Genomic DNA, 12,908 nt, shown 5'->3' with positions numbered 1-12,908 from the left:
TGATAATTGATTCCATTCTGTTTGTTTCCTTTTTATTTATACACTTCATGCTTATTTCTTATTTCATGTACTTACTGTTTACAGTACATTACACTGTAAACAATAGTGGTTTTCATATCTTCTTAAAGACAGCATAACAAATGACGTAATAAGAATGGCCTGTGGAAAATGGGGTAATGTAATTTGTTTGGACTTGTGGACATCTTCGGTATAAAACATATTTGCAGTTTATAGACTACAACTTTTTCATTTAAAAGATGCATTTATACCTCTAATCAACATTTTCATTGCATAAGTAAAAAAAGCTGTAACTGTTACTTAGAAAGCTAATGGAAAATAAAAGGTAGCGTACCACTTCCGGTTAATGGAAATAGCCCAAAAGTTGATAGAAATCTATGTTTTGTACCTAATACTCGTATGCAAAATTTGGTTGACCTAAATGTACTCAAGTTATCGTGTTTACATGCACACACACAGACATAATTCCAAAAATGGCATTTTCAGAATAAAAAAATAAAAATTGAGTTCCATCAAAATCTCAAAATGGAATTTTTGGAGGAATCCAATACTTCGTATATGAGAAAGTCAGGGAGGTCTAAAATATCGCGATTCATCAAAATCTTAACATTGAATCTTTAGACAATAGCAATACTTTCCCTGTACGTCATATACAAGAAAGTCAGGGAGGTATAAAACGTCACAATTTGTTCAAAATCTTAACATGGAATTTTTAGACGACTACAATACTTTCCCTGTACTTCATATACGAGAAAGTAAGGGAGTTCTAAAATATCGAGGTTCATCAAAATCTTAACATTGAATCTTTAGACGATTGCAATACTTTCCCTGTACGTCACAAGCACTTTGAGCTACATTTTTTTGTATGAATATGTGCTATATAAATAAATGTTGATTGATTGATTGATTGGTCATATACGAGAAAGTCAGGGAGGTATAAAACGTCGCAATTTGTTCAAAATCTTAACATTGAATCTTTAGACGACTACAATACTTTCCCTGTGCTTCATATACGAGATGGTCTATTTGTCTTCTTGAAGTCTCTTCCATTAAAGCTGCAGGCATTTCATACACTTTAAGTAAAGAAGTTTACTGTTTTTACTTGTTAAAGCCTTTATTATTATTTTTTTTTTATTTTCATGTCCATTAACATAACTAAGAAATAACATAGGAAATATGATGAACATTCCAGACCATTCAGTCTATCAAGCCCATTTAATTATAACAAGATGTTGTTACTAGTGTGCAAGTTCTGCATTTTCTGAACCTTAAACACGGCAATTATTTTACAGCTCTGGAATTAGAAAAGAAAAAAAAAGATTCTCTTCCATAAAGCTACATTTTCAACATTGCATATTTATACCTATGGCTCGGATCTTCTTTGTGCATTACTGCTAACCTCTACTGCTGTATGGTACTTTGTAATGCAGAAATGAAAAGACATCCTGGAACCTAAAACAGAAGATGAAATAGCACTTCTCATTTACATGAAGTATAACCTTCTCTGAAACAGTCTGATTAAAAGATTGCCATTTCTCTGTAGTATAAAAACTGGGATTCATGATTTGCTCAATAGCTAGAGGAGGTAAAAAAAAAAGAAAGTTCTGTCCAAGTTTTGCCCATGATGTATAATTTTAAAATTTTTAAATTCTAAAGAAAAAAAACTTCATTTTTTAATGATAAATCATAAATTATTCTATTTATCGTATACTCCTATTTTTCAAAGGAACAAGCAGGATGAAAGGTGAGAATGAATAATATTAAAAAAAGAATAAGTTGTACCAGCATAGCCGGAACAGTGGAAACAAATTTACACCTGTTGAGTCTCTTAGGAGCCTCATGGAAAACAGTAGAATAAAAAATAAGAAACCTTGAGTGTGTGAGCTTTCTTTTAACTTTTTCAGGGTTTTTTTTTTCCAATAATTTCCATATTGTTTCTACATGAAAGCTTGTAGGTGAGGTAACTCACAACAGAATTGAATTAGCTTTTCTTACCTGTTCAAAGGCTGTCTGTATTATGTGCTTTGAATTCTTCTCCTGCATTCCCCAAATCTTGACCTGCCTGTAGATTACAAACATAGTAAATAATTTGCACACAAACACAAAAAAATACTTTAACTGTCTTGCCAAATGTTTTAAAAAAGTTTAATTGTAACACAAATAAGTACATTGCATAACCAAAAGAGAAGGCTATATCATATGAGTATTTCAGACTTATGAGGGCAGTTGCACGAACAATTGGTTTACACATTATTTGCAATAAAAATGATGTGACATTTCCATTTTAATTATTCGTATAATAATATAAACTGATGTTTAGTCTTCTGTTTTTGATAAGATTCTTTGTTTCTCATTATCTGTACTGTAGGTAAGACTGCAATCTGCCACTAATGTAATGTGTGTGTGTATATATATATATATATATATATATATATATATATATATTTTTTTTTTCATGGGTTGAAAAAGTCTCTTACTTATTTTTAAATTTTAATTTCTGATCAATTAAGCTGATAGAATGGACAGAAGATGAAACAACACTAATAAAGATTGACTGAGTGTTACACTGTGCTTTAAACACTGCCATCTTCTGGTAGTGTGGTGGAAGTATAAACTATTTTACTTCAATCCATCCAAAGATACTGCTAAGTAATTCCTGACTGCTATGTTTCTGGTCTGTTAAACATTTTAAAAAGTATATAATTTTTATCAGTGGGTAGAAACCAAACAGATTAGTACACTTGAAGCAGAACATTTTAAGAAGAATCTGGATGAGATGCTAGAAAAGCTTAGCTATTAGCTAAACAAACAGACTTCACAGACTGAATGATCTCCTCTCACTTGTCCAATTTTTTTTGTGCTTGGTTAGCTTATATGTAATCTGTGACAAACGTTCATCCAGTGGACTTTTAAAATCTGTAACAGTAAGTACATCTTAAATAAATAATTTGATGGGTGATTCCATTCTGTTTGTTTACTTTTTATTTATACACGTCATGCTTATTTCCTGTTTCATGTACTGTTAACAGTAAGTACATTATACAGTAAACAATAGTGGTTTTCATATCTTCTTAAAGATAACATAACAAATGACGTAATAAGAATGACCTGTGGAAAATGGGGTAATGTAATTTGTTTGGACTTGTGTACATCTTCCATATAAAACATATTTGCAGTTTATAGACTACAACTTTTTCATTTAAAAGATGCATTTATACCTCTAATCAACATTTTCATTCCATAAGTAAAAAAAAAAGCTAATGGAAAATAAAAGATAGAGTACCACTTCCGGTTAATTGTGAATTTCCCTTCGGGATTAATAATGAATCTATCAATCTAATCTAATCTAATGGAAATAGCCCAAAAGTTGATAGAAATCTATGCTTTGTACCTAATACCTGTATGCAAAATTTGGTTGACCTAAATGTACTCAAGTTATCGTGTTTACATGCATGCACACACAGACAGACACACGAACATAATTCCAAAAATGGTATTTTCGGAATAAAAAAATAAAAATTGAGTTTCATCAAAATCTCGAAATGGAATTTTTGGAGGATTCCAATACTTCGTATATGAGAAAGTCAGGGAGGTCTAAAACGTCAAGATTTATTAAAATCTTAACATCAAATCTTTAGACTATTACAATACTTTCCCTGTACTTCATATACGAGAAAGAAAATGAGTTCTTAACATTGAATCTTTAGACGATTACAATACTTTCTCTGTACTTCATATACAAGAAAATAAGGGAGGTCTAAAATACCGAGATTCATCAAAATCTTGACATTGAATATTTAGACGATTACAATACTTTCCCTGTACTTCATATACGAGAAAGTCAAAAGAAAAAAAAAAAGGTTGTGACCTTACTAGCTTTAAGGGTTGTATTTCTAAACTTTCACTTCACTTAAGTTCAGTTCAGTTTATTTTTGTATATAGTGTTTTTCACTGAGTGCTGGCATATAAATAAATGTATTTTGTATAAATTATACAAATAAATAAATCCAGAATTAGTAAACATAAAGATACACATTTGTTTAAACACACAGAAAATGAAGTAGAAATGGATGAACAAAAATGGAAACCTACAATGGCCATCCATTAATGAACTTTTGAAAGGCCAGTTGATAGAGCTGGAGAAGAAAGTAAAAACTCCAGTCAGCAGTAGCCTCTTTGAGTTTTTCTCTCACAATTGACCGTGCATCTCCAAGACAAAAATTCAATTTCCTGTTATTCCTTTTCTAAAGAACATACACTTTTAATTGTTTTTACATACAGTATTTATAGCCAGATGTCTATATGTATATCTAGATACTAAATCTATATATAAATGTTCAGTATATACTGTATACAGAGAGAGAGATGGTGATGGGTGCCAAGGAAGGTGGTATAGGACAAGTGCAGGGCTCATTAGAGCACTGATAGAGTATAGACATGCACAGACAAAACCGGCAGTGTCAAATTAACTCTTGTAGTTTAATGAAAGTAGCCTTCAAAAGAATAGATGTGGAAATGTTTTCATATATCTACTTTTAAGTATTGATTTAGCACTGGCTGTTTTGCTGTGCAGACACTGACAGGATGGTGGATGGGCTGTGCCCAGGTGTGCTGTGGTATCCGTTATATTGAAAGAGACTGCACTACAGTAGATATAGTCATTCGAGGATGACCGAGTGAATGACTACAGTAGGTGTCAGTAGAGATCTCCTCTTTAGAACATGTTAGACCCTGAATGACAGGTTTGAAACTGTGGATGGCACTGTTGTACAGTGGTTAGCACCTCCAACTCATGGTCTGGTTATTGACTCTGTGGTGGTTTACACAGGTAGCATTCCATCATTTCCCAAGGATATTCTCATTAAGTTCATTGACCAAACTTAATTTGCCCAGTATGATAAGTGAGCAAGAGATGTACTGGTGGTGTAAAGGGTAGTCTGTAGGTGATGAGGACAGCCTCTGTTTGTAAAAGATGTTTGTGAGGGATGCAGAATGCTGATGTAGTAAGGAAAAGTTCCTTTGGAGAAAATAAGTGACACGTTGAGTGCAGGAACAGTAGTGGTACTAAGGAAGAGGGGTGCATGGGAAAAATTCTGGTAGCTGTTTCCCATTCAGACTCCTAGAGGGTCCTCTCTGGCATAAAAGGGAAAAGCTTATGAAAGTTGCGTGTGGAGTTGTATGCTCAGTGGGAGTGAGACCTGGCTGAACGTGAAGCAAAGCTGGGAAGAATGGAAGGACCAGATGGATGTATAGAATTTCACTGAATGAGATTGTAGTGAATTCTGAGTTAAGAGAAAGACTTGCAGTAGGTGTTGCACTGAGATGAAATAGACTAAGGTGCTTTGGGCATGTGAAGTGAAAGGCAGAAAATGACTGGTTGAAGAGGTGGTAATGGGATGAGGTGCAGGTGGTGTCTGATGATGTGAAAAGAGTGGCTCATATCCCAAAGGATGCCAAGTAGAGGAAAAAGATTCGGGGGCAACCAGCAATCTGGGTAAACTGAACAATGGCTGTTAAGCTCATGTTGTGATGATGATGGATTGTAGGCATGTGTATTGCAGTGAGTGTGCTCTGTCCAAGGTTGCCTGTTACTTTGTTGGTAATGCCATCTGGATCGCTTTGGATGACCACAACCATATCGTGATAAAGCTGGGTTCAAAAAATGCACGGACAAATGCAGTCTGCTGATATCTGTTGAGATATGTAGTTCTAGTCGAATTTTAGTGCATTTCTATTGAGCTGACATTAAAAAGCCTGGTTTATATACTGGGCTTCTAACAGAAAAATATATTGGTAAACTACTATTAATGTTTAAAGTTATACTTAATTGCTTCATTTTTATTATTGGCAAGCAGAATGTCAACTGCTAATTAAAGACACATTCAATAAAGGCTATAGTTCTTTTTTCTAGTACTTTTTAATAGTTGAGTTATATATTACGATGTACATATTTTGCACAATCAGGGCTGTGGAGTCGGTAGATAAATCCTGTGACTCCAACTCCTTATTTTCTGGTATTTCTGACTCCGACTCCTCTGTATTTAATATACTAATGCATTTTCCATGTTGATTAAAGGAAGGCAACATATACGTCATTTAACCACAGAACTACTGGCTAGGAAGCTGACTCTCTACAGTATTGGCCAGTTTAAACAAAAGACAAGAACCCCTGAACACACATCAGGCCATAGGACACACCTACACCTGCATCATTACAACAACAACAACAACATTTATTTATATAGCACATTTTCATACAAATAATGTAGCTCAAAGTGCTTACACTTGTTTACACTCAAATTAACTTGTTAAACACATTGTATCTGAAATAAAATGAAGACACTTTTTGTATTGTACCATAATCATTACAATATGTGAAAGTCAGGTTGTATAATAGCTCAACTAAACTTCACACTACTTGTAACACAACTATGCACTGGGCTTTATTCTTGAATCAGAGAAGTGCTTAATTATGACTATTGTTTGTGAAATGGGACATTTGAACTTGCTGTATTTTTTTTCATTACAATTTAAATTTATTAGGAGTCAGAGTCGGTACATTTTTGCCGTCTCCAACCCTGACTTCAGGTACCCAAAATTGTCCCCGATTCCAACTCTGACTCCACAGCCCTGGTTCAAAAATGAATCCTTATTTTTTTTTTTTAAGGTAAAAATCTTTTTTCTCATATACTGTACATCAATAAAAAATATACTTATTGTAAACTAGAAAAATAATAATATAATAATAGTGATTTTATATTTGTCCTATCCAGGCCCAGTTCCTGTGTTGTGCCTGTTGCCTCAGGGTTAGACTCCAGCTCTCCATGTCTTTGACCAGGATAACAGGGTTCAGAAAATAAAAGAATTGATGTATGAATGGATGGTCAGATGTTTCCATGTTAACTTACTTGTGTTTGTCAACGCTTGTCTATTGTCTTCATCAAATAAAGCGTCAATCTGACATGTCAGTCTAAACAAATAGAATTCTATCAGTTGCGTTTGTTTTGATGTGTGACTGCTTATTATTTATCACCTATACCTCAGTTCTGCTTATCTTTGATATTAAGATTTAGCAAATGTTACTCTGTACAGTATGTTCTCCACTGAGAAAATAGAAACATGACTCGTAAACGTCTTTGACTGATATTTCCCCAGGCTATACTTGAAAGTTTTTTTTCTTCTTTTTCCCAAGGAGTGCAGAATTGTTATTCAGCTACAATCAACTAAGGGGTTTATAGCACCATTTAATCGTTTTACTATATTTTAATTATTCAATGTTGAGAGAAAGTACTATAGTAAATGCCTTTAAAAAGTTCTGGGTCTTTTCAGCATTATGTTTTATTATTCCTTAGTTATGAAATATTAAGAGATTAAAAAAATAGAATGCAGTTAGAAATTACTGATGCTTTTCAGCATTGCACATTTTATTTAATAGTAATTTATTTATTATGAAATGTTTCATTTAATAATAATTATTTCATAATAAATATAGATCATAAGAAGTGGAAGTATTTCAGTAAGCCAATCTTATGTAGACATTTTCTGCTCCAAATTATTCTGTTTTGAATGTGCTTTGAGAAATACAGTAGATAAGGAGGTTTAAGTATTTTAAATACAAACTTTTATTGCATTATTGGTATTTATTTGGAAACATTAAGTGTGTGTGTGTATGATATGGACTTTTAGTTCATATACTCGATAGACTTAAGTTTAAAATGAAAGCTTACCTCAAATCGGCAGTTTTGTTATCTCCTTTTTTTTTTTTTTTTTTTTGTTGTTGTCAAGCAACATCATGCTGCAGTTTTAGAATTTGGTCACCAGATGTCCTCGATACCACACAACACACTCTCTATTTTTGAGGCGTAGTTGTAACAATTTATTTCAGGACTGATTAATATGCCAGTGGAAGTATTTGCAGATATTTGCACAGATACTTTGTTTAAATCTGTGCCTTTTATTTACATCATTTGCTTTATTTTGTATAAACATATGAATATGAATATTTATAAATGCTTAGATATATATGTTTGTGTTATGTATGTGTGTGTACGGTACATATGTGCATGAACCGTACATTCATTAAATTTATATATATATATATATATATAAAAATAAATATATGTATAAATAATTATATTTAAATAAATAATATACATATATTTATTCATATCAATGGCATTTCATTAAATATTTCTGATGGTCTAATATTTTATTTTTATAAGTATATGATAAAAATATATTTGGTTATGTATATATGTATATGTATATATGTGTGTGTGTGTGTATATATATATATATATATATATATATATATATATATATATATATATATATATATATATATATATATATATATATATATACATATATATATATACATATACACACATACATAACCAAATATATTTATATTAACAAAAAAATATATATATTAACACCATACCACTGTTCAAGATTAAGTGGGCTTAGTGAATAATATGGTATGGTATATTTATATATGTGTGTGTCAGGTGAACATAATAAATAAATACAGGGGAGGGCAAAAGTAGGTTTACAGTTTTGAGTACACGAAACACCGTGTTCATTCTTCTATTTATCTATTAATTATTATATTATTTATTTGTATTATTTGTCTTCTAATTATTATTATTACTATGATTATTATTATTAAAATGTGTTTGAGTGTAGTAAGTAGACTACAAGAATCTGTAAATAATGAAGGTTGTCAATTTGAGCACTTGCGAGATTGTACCTAAGTGCACTGTGCCATTGTGGCCTTCTTTTGAGTTAAAAAAGCTTTTGTAATAATAATAACCTGCATATCATCTTTCCATACAAACAACTGTAAACTTACTTTTGCCTACTCCTGTATATATATGTGTGTGTGTGTATGTATATATATTATATGTATGTATTATTGTATATATATATATATATATATATATATATATATATATATATATATATAATTATATATATAATTATATATATATATATATATATATATATAATTCTATGTATATATATATATAATTATATGTATGTATTTAATATATATTTAGTATACAGTATATACATACACACGCACACACACACCCATATTATATAACTTACGCCTGTATAACTTTATACACTATGTATGTATTGTGAACTTGGCCCCGACACAGACAGGCGGACATGTTGTTTAAAACACCACACGTTTATTTACAATATATTATTTACAAAGACTGGTCACTAAGACCCCAGTCAATGGTCACTCAGACCTCAGTCACGTGCACAATTACCCCAAAACACTCAGTCCTGGCCACAAATGCCTTTCTTCGGGCCGCCTGCACTCTCTTCTGCCTTGTCCTCCTTCCACCCGATTCTAGCCTCGAATGAATGGAGACTGCCCCTTTTATATGGTACCCGGATGAGCACCAGGTGTTCCCGGCATTCCTCCTCTGGCCACGCCCCAGCATGGCGGAAGTGCCGGCTGTCCTCCTGGCTGCTGTCCGGGCGCTGTCATAAATATTTCCCCCCAGCACTTCCTGGTGTGGCGGAAGTGCTGGGGTAACAGGTCCCCAAGGCATTGGGGCGTCTCCTGGCGGTGACCCCGGGCCCCTACAGGGTAGGGCTTCCATGCCCTGTACCCGTGGCCCCCAAAGCAACCCGGAAGGCAACCCCCACGTGATCCAGGGTGGGTGCAGACCCACATCCGGTCCTTCCCGTCGTCCCAGCTGGGTCATGGCCCCTGGCATCCCTGACAGTATGTATAGAAAGTTAATAAATTGGCAATGCTGCACCTCCCTAATTTTTTTTATTAGTTAGTGTACAAATATATGAATTTGCTATGATACAAGTTAAAATTCCATTTGTACATTATTCTGTTTTATATTTGCTTAATATGGTACTCCTATGATCCTAAAAGTTAACAGTTCACTTTGCATACTGTTTGTTCTTTTTTTTAGTATAATAGTAATTTAAATTTCTGTACTTGACTGTTACTAGTTATTTTATGTTGTTTGGATATCTTTGTAACCTTTTCATCCAGTTTTCATTTACTAAATAGGTTTATAAATTGAACATGACTAAATAAATCTATAAAGTAAGACATACTTATTTATGAAATGTCATGGGTTTTATTGGTCAAGCAAATAATCAAATCACTTTTTATGCCAAAAAATGTATCAAAGTACTTGATCTGTTTATTCAGTTATTTAACCTGCACTTGTTATAACATTTGACCAGAAGCATTTTGTTTCAATTGTATGAACAATGTAGTGATCCTTAATTTATTTATTTTTATCTAAAGTTGTGTTTTTGGTAAGATGAGATTTGTTTTACACCTTGGTGTTATTCTGCACAGAATTGCCACTGTGCTGTTGTGCTTTAGTAATAATGCTTTATAAAACGGTTATATGGTGAAGTGTTAAAGGAAATTGTCCTTTTTTTTCTTTAAATAAATTTGTGCAAGCTGCTTAAACATTGGCCATTTTGTAGTTGGAAGTAGTACATTAGTACATGAGAACTGTGTACACCCTTTGAGTCGTTGTGTGCCCAGCTACTTAAGTAAAAAATAATACAAGTTCTTACAGCCTGGAGCTATAATCTTATATGTACAGTAAATAGAAAGTTGCAAGCATCTTTAATTGGGGCAGTTTGACTTGGAATGCATGATCGTAGGTGCTCAGGATAAAATTCATATTGGCACCTCCTTGACACTTGATGCATGAAATGTAAAGAATGAATGATATTGGTATTGTTCAGATATGTTCAATAACAATAAGTGTTGCCCTGCACTAATAGAGATTTACTTTAGTGGTGCTACACTTCAGTTATTGTAAGGTATCGTAACTGTAGTGTTTTTTTTTTTTTTTTTTTGTTTTTAACCATTTCATGTCGCTGAATGACTTTCTTACCTATTTAGATTTCTTGTTTAGATATTCTGGACTCACGGTACCTGGCAGTGTGAGTTTTCATCTTTTTAGGCATTTTAGAACTAATCATTCTTTTTTCTCATTTTTCTTAGCTGTCACATTTCAGACTGTTACTTTATTTGAAACCACAAGTAAATAATGTGGAAAAGATACAGCTACAGAGTGAATCACAATGCATTAAGACAGCAGTCAAGTTGTCATTGTCACTTGTCACTGTCATTAAAGACTAATCTAACAGTTCAAAAACAGCAATTAACTGCAAAATGAAGAAGCTAAATATTAATATGAAATTAAATGCTTAAAATGATAATCTATTATAAAAGAAAATCCTGGGAGAGAAAGACGGGAGACGAGACGTGATCTTCACGTTAAGATCATGGAAGACACTTAAAAGACCCGCGAGATTGGCCATGGAGTGTCTCGCGGGGACCTTAAACATGAGACTTTGTGTCAAGAGATTGACCCAGGACTGTCTCGCGATAACGTAGAACATGAGATTCTTGCAAGACACGCCCTACTTACAACCAATATCAAATAAGACCACGGGCAGCAAAACACTCAGTCGTGTAAATGATTTGAGCGCACACAGATCCAGGGTCTCAGTGCATATAATGCGTATAAGGACAATACGTTATAAATGAAACATAGACGACTAAGCGAAGAAGAAAACAGCACAGAGAAAAGAGACTCAAAAGCGTTGGAGAGAAAAAAGAGCAAAAAAGAAAAAGAATAATCTAGGTGCAAATTCAGAAAATAAGGAAAGTAATTATCAGCCCAGAACAAGTGGAACTGAAACAAAGCACGTCTAATCGGGCGCAGAATTAAAAGACAGAGAGTAAAAGACAAAGTAGAACTTCATAAAGACGTTCACAAACGTTCATACTATACACATGCAGAGCAGGCTAGAGATTATGAAAGCAGTGGAATTGGAAAGACTCAAAAAAAAAACAAAACACGGTGCGATACACATGTGGAGAAAGTTAAAGGATATGAAAGTAGGAAAATTAGAAAGTATAAAAAATGAAAGTAAAGATCACAGGAGCACAAACAAACGGAAATTATTACTCGAAAAAGGGAAAATAATCACCACGGACCAGGTGTCATTGGAAAAAAAAGCAGGACAAAGCGAGGTCAGAAATAAAAGACAAAGTAAAACGTCATAAAGAGGTTAAAAAACAAGGGGGCCAAACACATGCAGAGCAGGTTAGAGAAAATGAAAACTGGAATTCAAAAGACTCAAAAATAGACGTAGGGGCGAAACACATGCAGAGCACGATACAGAATATAAAAGCAGAAAAAAACGACAGGGTCAAAAAAAAAAGAAAGTGAAGATTGCATTAGCGCAAAGAAAGAGAAATTATTACTTGGAGAAATAACAAAATGGCGAATAGAGATTGAATATATGGACATGAGTGATATGTCAGAAGTATGTAAATATTGTAAGGCTTTGAAGTTTAAGTCAGAGAATTTCAAAAACAGAGTTTACCTCACATGCATTTATTGGTTACTTTGCAAAAAAATGATTAACTGCTGATAATGTCGATCATTTTGTCTGTGCTGAAATTCCAAACAGAGAAACCTATCCTGAATTATGGTACAAAGTCATTAAACGCACGTCTCACTGACCTCATTAAAAAGATTCAGCATGTTGGGACTCCAAAGATTTCAAATATTGTTTTTGCAGAAGTTCTGAAATAAAAGTGGAACTAATGAAATAGCAAAAATTCGAAGAAAAATAAAATCTTAAAAGTGTGTATCCGGAAAACCAAACGCGGATCGTTGGCGAGTGAAGCCCCCTAGTAATTTAAATAAAAAAAAAAAATCTGTCTATAAAAAGTAAAATCTAGCTAAGCTGCCCTTGTGTGTTTTTATTTATTTGTTTTAAACAGTTTCTTTCTCTTTTAACACTCTTCCCTAAAGCTGTGACTGGTGTAGCACCCGAGCAACAGCTGTTTCCTGCACAGTTTCTGC

The 12,908-nt window shown here is 33.2% G+C and overlaps 1 protein-coding gene across 2 annotated transcripts in view; it reads left to right on the top strand.

Annotated features, from left to right (window-relative positions):
• Window positions 1–12,908, top strand: part of ttc29 (tetratricopeptide repeat domain 29) — a 263,802-nt gene that overhangs the window by 32,606 nt on the left and 218,288 nt on the right. The gene's annotated exons all lie outside the window — the stretch shown is intronic.

The sequence above is a fragment of the Polypterus senegalus genome, chromosome 4 (assembly GCF_016835505.1).
Source record: "Polypterus senegalus isolate Bchr_013 chromosome 4, ASM1683550v1, whole genome shotgun sequence".
Taxonomy (NCBI): Eukaryota; Metazoa; Chordata; class Cladistia; order Polypteriformes; family Polypteridae; genus Polypterus; species Polypterus senegalus.
This window is presented reverse-complemented; position numbering and strand designations above follow the sequence as displayed.